This window comes from Grampus griseus (genome assembly GCF_964374135.1).
Source record: "Grampus griseus genome assembly, chromosome: 10".
Classification (NCBI taxonomy): Eukaryota; Metazoa; Chordata; class Mammalia; order Artiodactyla; family Delphinidae; genus Grampus; species Grampus griseus.
Genome location: NC_139004.1, coordinates 25,837,381 through 25,845,509, shown reverse-complemented (window position 1 = coordinate 25,845,509; position 8,129 = coordinate 25,837,381). Strand labels below are relative to the sequence as shown.

General features: G+C 40.6%; 1 pseudogene across 1 annotated transcript; it reads right to left on the bottom strand.

Moving 5' to 3' along the window:
* Positions 1 to 6,714: 6,714 nt before the first annotated feature.
* On the bottom strand, positions 6,715 to 7,515 carry LOC309828216 (patatin-like phospholipase domain-containing protein 4; annotated as a pseudogene). The gene is made up of 2 exons: positions 7,510 to 7,515; positions 6,715 to 7,162 (listed from the first exon to the last, which is right to left on the bottom strand). The product of its transcript is annotated as a patatin-like phospholipase domain-containing protein 4 (transcript).
* Between the last annotated feature and the right edge of the window lie 614 nt (positions 7,516 to 8,129).

Genomic DNA, 8,129 nt, shown 5'->3' with positions numbered 1-8,129 from the left:
GTTATAAAGATTCACGTTTAGGTTTTGTGTAGACCTACAGCCTGACACCAGCTGGAATAAATATCTAGAAGTGCAGTCGCTGGATAAGACTAGTTAGCTCCTTAAGGAACTGCCGAACTCCAGGGACTGCACCATTTTGCATCACTACCAGCAATGAATGAGAGTTCCTATTGCTCCGTATTCTCACCAGCAACTGGTGGTGTCATTTAAAAGAGATTTATCCATTCTAATATGTACAGTGGTATCTCTGTTGTTGTAATCTTCCTTTCCGGAATAACAAATGATGTTGAGTGTTGGTTTGTCTTGTTGAGTGTTTGACATATGTGGTATGCAACCCACTGTTTACTGCCTTCTGTCCCCCACTATCTCACAGACGCTCTAAGAGCAGAGACTTGCAATATCGTATTCAGCTCTGCATTTTCTAAACAGTGCCTGGCACAGAGCAGGCATTCATTAAGTGTGATAACTGACTGGATGACTATCTTGGGACTGAAGGTGAGGACTGGTAGTCTTATTCTTCAGAAGAGAAGGACCACTGTATTTTGCCCATTTAAGACTGCATTAAAGCAGTGGAAGTAGGATCCTGATAATAGGCTTGAAGAGCTCAACTGTCCAAAGCCAGAAGATAAACATAAATCTCATTCATTCATTTATTCTCTACTATTTGCCAAGCACTATAGGCTCAGTGCTCCCCCCTTCCATCTCCCATGCTTGGGGTTAAAATTAAAGCTGCAAAGTGTCTGCTTGCTTATTTGGTCTAGCATGAGACTATCTGTATTTTAAATATGACATGAGAATAAAACTCATCTCTTTCCTACTTCATGAACAGGCTCCACATAGGGTCTCAGTGGAATACTGTTTATTGCTGTATCAAACGTTAATTATAATCTCCGTTAGGATTACATTCTGTTCTAGAATGGGAGTCCATAAGAGCTTGAGAATGAGTTTTCAGAAAGAAACAAAAGGCCAGGAAAAAAAATCTCATCCAAAAAGCACACACTTAAGAACCTATGCCATATGTATCCATACGCATGCTGAGAAATCTAGTGATTTTATTTGCTAAGTGTGTTGTCTCATGTGCCTTCCACCTAATTTGTTTGACCACAGCATTACACAGGACACACACACACACACACAAACGCTCAAAGCTCTTCTATTTTAAAATCCCCCAAATGCCACAAGATCTGAGTTTATGAACGTTGAATAAACTTGGGCCGTAGGGAGTGTAGAGAGGATCTGAATGCATTTTAACTGCCAAGCGAGTTACAAGTATGAGGCACAAAGACCCTGCTGGACACTGTTCAGAAGGGCTCAGGACCTCCATCCTACAAGACCCACTGTGAGCCAAGCTTAGTGCCCTAATGGAGTGAAGTTTAGGCTCCCGGTCATGTCGAGAATTACCTCAATACAGTTTTATTGGTGTCTCAAGATTTTATCTTTAAAAGAAAATAAGAATGAGATGTTTGTCTTTTACTGATTGAGATGCTTCCAGGAGAAAGTATTGAAGTACTCAGAGGTGTTTATGAGGTTTATCAGGTGACTGAAGTTTAGGAGAGAGAAACAGAGAAGGGAGAAAGTAGGAGGAAATGGAGAAAAACTCAATTTATAGGGATAGCTTTGTTTTTCCACTAGCAAATATTATATATCATCTCACCACCTTTAAGATGGTTTCCTGTGAATAACTTTAATATTTCTTTTATTCTTTGGTGATTATGATAATGTAAACTTTGTTCATTTATTCTTTTTTTTAAACTCATGCTAGATCCAGAAACCCCCCTCCATCTACTAGTTGCCCTAACTCTTATAAATCATCTTGAGTTGGCATAAGTTAATTGAAGTCTCATGGGGAAAGCCTATTATGAATGTAATGGATTCCAGTACCTGCTCTTTCTGATAACCTACCTTTGCAGTCTTCATCTTCATCCTGTGAACTTTTTGCGCTGTTCTCCTGTCGCCTTGTACTATAAGTTCTCCCCTCTCATATATTCACATGCTTAACATTTTCCTCCTTCTTCCCTTTGTTTATCTGTTCTTTTACCTCCCTCCCTGCCTTTGAATGTTCTCATTTACCTTTGGGTTCTTGCTGGACCAATGCTCTTTATCCTCCGGGCAAGCTTAGCGTTTAGTGGTAGTGAGAACAGGCATTGGTCATTGCCAAGGCACGTTCAACTTTTAAGGTACTTAATGGTTTCCGCATTATTTTATACTTAATTCTATTTTTTGCTTCTCCCAGCTCTCATTAGATTATGCATGTGCGGATGATTCATCTTTGCATCTGCCAGAATTCCTAGACTATATTTCATGCTCCCTTATTGTCTGTTGGATGAATATAGGAATGAATGAATGCACAAATAATGAATGTATGAATTTTACTTGTTTCCAAGGGACCCACCCTGACATATCCCTGGAGACACTGTCCATGGATGCCAGGCCAGCTTTCCAGCCCTCCCATAAAGAAGCCAAGGGGCATCACGGCCCTTTTCAGTTTGGTTGGTTTTAGAACTGCTTTAAAAAGTAATCCATTTTCATTTTTCATGAAATCCAGGGAAATCCTGCATCATTGAAACAATCCAAATGAAAGTAAATCAAAGTGAATTTAAAGTATTATTGCAGATATAAACACACAAAAATGTTATTTGTCATTTTCCCACAAATTGGGCTAGAACCTAGATAGCATCTTGTATTTTCTGAGAGCTGACATTGACTAAGGTTTCTTTTTTTTTTTTTTTTTTTTGTGGCACGCGGGCCTCTCACTGTTGTGGCCTCTCCCGTTGCGGAGCACAGGCTCTGGACACACAGGCTCAGTGGCCATGGCTCATGGGCCCAGCCACTCCGCGGCATGTGGGATCTTCCCGGACCGGGGCACGAACCCATGTCCCCTGCATCGGCAGGCGGACTCTCAACCACTGCGCCACCAGGGAAGCCCATGGTTTCTTTGATCAATGCATATAAGAAAGGAACTAGAAAGACCACACTTGGATAAGACAAAAGTCTATATGGCCATTGTTTATTTTACAGTAGAACACAGCATAACTGCCAAACATTGAAGCAGATAACTAGTAGTTCTATCAACTCATCTTTAGGTAACTGCCTTATATATTACATAAAAACATAAATTTGTGTTCTCCTCTCATTAATTACATTTTATCATAATTATGTCATCATGCATATAAACTTGTAAAATTATCATATACCAAAAGTGATTTTTAAAAATTAATTTATTTTTTATTTATTTATTTTTGGCTTCGTTGGGTCTTCATTGCTGCACGTAGGTGTTCTCTAGTTGCGGCGAGCAGGGGCTACTCTTCGTTGCAGCGCGCGGGCTTCTCACTGCAGTGGCTTCTTTTGTTGTGGAGCATGGGCTCTAGGTGCATGGGCTTCAGTAGTTGTGGCACACAGGCTCAGTAGTTGTGGCTTATGGGCTCTAGAGCACAGGCTCAATAGTTGTGGCACATGGGCTTAGTTGCTTCGCGGCATGTGGGATCTTTCTAGACTAGGGATCGAACCTGTGTCCCCTGCATTGGCAGGAGGATCCTCAACCACTGTGCCACCAGAGAAGTCCCTCCAAAAGTGATTTAACAGCACATTTCATGCCACTGATAAGCACAGACTCTTAATCATCTCAGTAAAAGAGATGTTAGCGTTTCCTCTTATTCTGGATTTCCTACTCTCTCATAGCAGACTGCCATCTCTTTGTCACCAATGTTCCATGCACCTCCCAGTCTTCCATGCACCTCAAAATCTATTCATGGAATAGAAGGTAGACTTTGGGGGAAACTGTGGAATGTATAGATCGCTATGGATTTACCTTAACCCATAATAGACTTTACCTTTTCAAGCTCAATTTTAAGTTGTAAATGTATAAAATATTCTGCTATTAAAGTACCCAAATTAGAATTTGTCCTTAGAAGATATCTCAAACATAGAGCAATTCAATGTTCTGCAAAATATTAGGCTTTCTTTTTCATGTAAATGCCACAGGCAGCACAGGATTCTGTGCCTGCTCCTACCTCTGTGTGTTTCCTGAATAAACATCTAGAGTTTGATAATCTATCATCCGCGTGCAGCTCATCACCTTAAAGGCATGATTAAACTAGAGAATCACAAAAGCCATTGGTACAACACACAGGTATATAAGCACAACAAAGGAAATTTTCTGTCAAAGCAGTGCCAAATTAATTTGCCCCTCCGTATTTAATCATGCATGATAGGTTTTATTGCTGCTTCTGTAATCTTACTTTTATTAAGACTGCTATCAAACTCAGAATTCAAGGATTTTATTACCTCAGGTGCCTCACAAATATAAAACAAAACATATTTATGCATAGGAATTTAGAGTCACAGCTAATGAATTCATTTTTATTTTTACCTTCAAAGTTAGTCTACGTATGTAGAAAATTCTTATGGTGAATATCTTAATTTCTTTACAATGGAAATATAATTTATATTGGTAGGTGTGTTCATACTCCTTCTCTTTAAAGAAGGATGCCCCCAAACCCCATTTGGCGTAATTTCCTGAGAACTACCTGTGTGAAGACACAAAGACACATGGTACATACACTTGAAATGATAATAATTAGAAAGTTAAAATGACTATAATTGAAGCCAAACAGAGCAGATACTCAAAACAGAACACTTCTTAATTTTCTCCTGATGTTTTTAAATACCTATATATTTAGTGTCTGCCTCTTTTTTTTTAGAGTGTAAGTTCCAGGAAGGGAGAGATTTTGTCTTACATATTGATGTATCCTCAGTGTCTAGAACATTGTCTGGCATAGACAGTGTTCAATAAATATTGATTGAATGAATAGGATCCAGAGTCACTCTGTAGCTAAGTGTAGAATGAGCAGTGCTAACCCACACATAGTCCCTGTGTACTTGGAATTACCAGAGAAGACCTCAGGAAAGAAGTTACACTTAAAGTTGGATGGGAAGGATGGGTAGGTAGCCTTTCACTTCTCGATTTACTTCTGCCAACAGATTAATACCCTGAAGTCATCAGTCATTACTGGGATGATAAATCCTTGGGCATATCAAAGATTCCTCTTTTAAAGAGTTTTACGATTTAGCATCTATTTTGACCAGTTCAGGCCAAAACACCATAGTAAACAAAGCAAAATAAAATGAATACTCAGGAACGCATCATGCCTTAAATACGTGCCTTAAATGATTTACTGGCTGGAGCCACTGATGGTTACACTTGCACGTGAGGATCCTGGCAGCGCATAGACCTCACTTGAAATGTTTCAGAGGACAGGTCCTGACAAAACAAAGCCCGTGGCAGGGCAAGTGTAGTTTCTTTGAATAACAAGTTTAGAGGGAACTTGGATTACTTTTTAAAGCAGTTCTAATACCAACCAAACTGGAAAGGGCCCATGATGCCCCTTGGCTTCTTTATGGGAGCACTGAAAAGCTGGCCTGGCATCCATGGGCAACGTCTCCAAGGATATGTCAGGGTGGGTCCCTTGGAACTCATGCTACAGTGAAGTATGTTTGTATTCTAGACTTTACATTCACTCTAATTGTGGAAAGCAAGGTTTCAGTTCTGCTAAAGTCATAGCAGAGTTATGTGCCTTTATTATGATTAGATACCCTTGTTGAGAACACATACATTTGGAGAAATGTGCATTGAATTTGGGAGAAATAGTGACATGATGGAAAGTACACAGATGCCAGGGTCAGACTGTCTTGTCTTTATGACTCGACTTAAATGTAACAGCAGTGTGATCTTGGGGAAATTAATTAACTTTTGGTAGCTCCACATTTTTTTCATTAAAAAAGAGACTACTTTAAGGATAAAATATCTAGAGTAGTACTTGGCCCATGGTAGGGATTAATTAAGTGTAGTAGTGAAAGTAATAATAGCTATTATTTATTAAGCATTTACTGTGAACCAGAAACTAAAAAGTATTTCCTATTTATTATCCCAATTGCTCCTCACAAAAATGCTATGAAATGGGTATAATTATTATCTTTACTCAACAGACTTAACAGGCCTGGGAACTGTGATTCAAAAAATGTTAAATAACTTTTCCAAGCTCACAGAGCAAGAAAGCGGTAAAGGTGGGATTAAATCCAAGAAAAATGACTGAGCTTGAATCCAAGATTTCAGTCACTTTGTCAAACTTCCTCTCCAAATAATAGGAAATTTGTATTAAATAATAATAATTAATGTGTTATACTATCAGTCTCAAGCACATTGGCTTGACAAGATAGCAAAATGGAAGGAGAATAATTAACTAAACAACCAGAATTTATTGAGCTACTCCTATGCTCCAGGTGCTGTGCCTTATACGTTTTCTCACTTAATCTTCAGAGGTGGATATTATTATTACGCATTTTATAAATGTTGAAACTGAGGCTTAGAGAGGTTAAAGCACTTGCCTTAGTCACTTACAACTGAGAGCCAGTACTGGAACGAAGGCTCATGTAAAGCAGTGAACGGAGCCACAAGGAAGAGAAGAGTTCAGAAGTGAAGAGGGGAGGGTGGCAATGGCTGGGAGTGTGGCAGGAGAGGTAGTCAGGGCCAGACGTCCAGGGCTGTGGATGCCTTGCTGTGGACCTTAGTCTTTATCCTGAGTAATAGTTCTAAAACAGAGAATTAATATGATCAGCTAAGACATTTCTTTTAGGCTTTGAAAAAAAAGATTTCATTAGAAAACCTCCATCAAAAACAGTCTGAAATGTGTTTTGCATTATAAAGTTTTAAACATTCTATTCAAACCAACTTTCTTTAAGTAAAAACTTGATGGCATCATCAAAGCCATGTTGATACAATAATTCCATTATCCTCTTGCTTGATGGGGGGAGGGCTTGGTTAAGTCTCACCCAGTTTACCCTGAACAGTATGTCCTGGTTGGCGCTATTAACATAGAGATCCAGCTGCCTTTTGTCCTGCAGGGAGATGTCCAATCATCCACTGAATGGTGGCCTATAGGCAGGATGGGAAGGCAGAGGGTGAAGCCTCCATCCACCCACTTCTTAACGAGGTCCCCCCGGAAGGAAAACTGGAGACTAAGTAGTTTTCTCTGGTCTTGGTGTTGGTGACGGAGACGTTCAGTCGGTGGTGGGCCAGCTCATGTGCGTTGCAGGGGAGAATCAACTCCATTCCGCTCCTTGGATGGTAGATGACGAGCAGGACATGGCAGCAATCTTCCCTCAGCTAAGACATATTTTAAAAAGATATCTCCAATATCAAGGTAGTGGGTCCCCTCAGAGAGCTCAGTGTGGCACAGAACTATCAGTGGGCTGCCTAGATTCCCACTAATCATATTTCCTCCTCCTGGGCACTGAGAAGGACTATATTCCCCAACTTTCCTTGCAGTTATGTTGGGTCCACGCAACTGAGATCCAGTAAAAATGATGTTCACTCCTTTCAAGTCTGACTATAAATCACCCTGGGCAGTACTTCCACACTCTTGTTTCCCTTTCCCCAATGACAGTGGTAGTTGTGGACAGAAAATGGATCCCTGATTTATCACTTACAAGACTCCCAGCAGGACCACTGACCTTCATTGCTCTATGCAATATTAATTAAAAGGAGAAAACATTTTTTATTGTATTAAGCCACTGAAATCTGGAGTTTTATTTGTTACAGTCGATCAATCCTTTTCCTTTCTAGCCTATCTTGACTAATTAATATTCTGTATTCTCATAGGAGGAAAAGTACTTCCTATGGTATGCATGAAAGCTAAGATTGACAAGGCATGTGATCCTGATCATTCTGTTTTATTTTTGCGGTACGCGGGCCTCTCATTGCTGTGGCCTCTCCCATTGCGGAGCACAGGCTCCGGACGCACAGGCTCAGCGGCCATGGCTCACGGGCCCAGCCACTCTGCAGCATGTGGGATCTGCCCGGACCGCGGCCCGGACCGGGGCACGAACCCGTGTCCCCTGCATCGGCAGGCGGACTCTCAACCACTGTGCCACCAGGGAAGCCCGATCATTCTATTTTTGCAGAGCAGATAGTGTTGTCGGTTCTGGGACTTGTTAAGATGTTTCCTGAGAGCAGAGTGCTTTGATTCTGTCAATGTGACAGCCAGCCTCCAAAATGATCCCTAATAATCTTTGCTTCCTGGTATTCATGCCTTTGTTCAGTCCTCTTTTACATTGAATTAGGGCTGACTTAT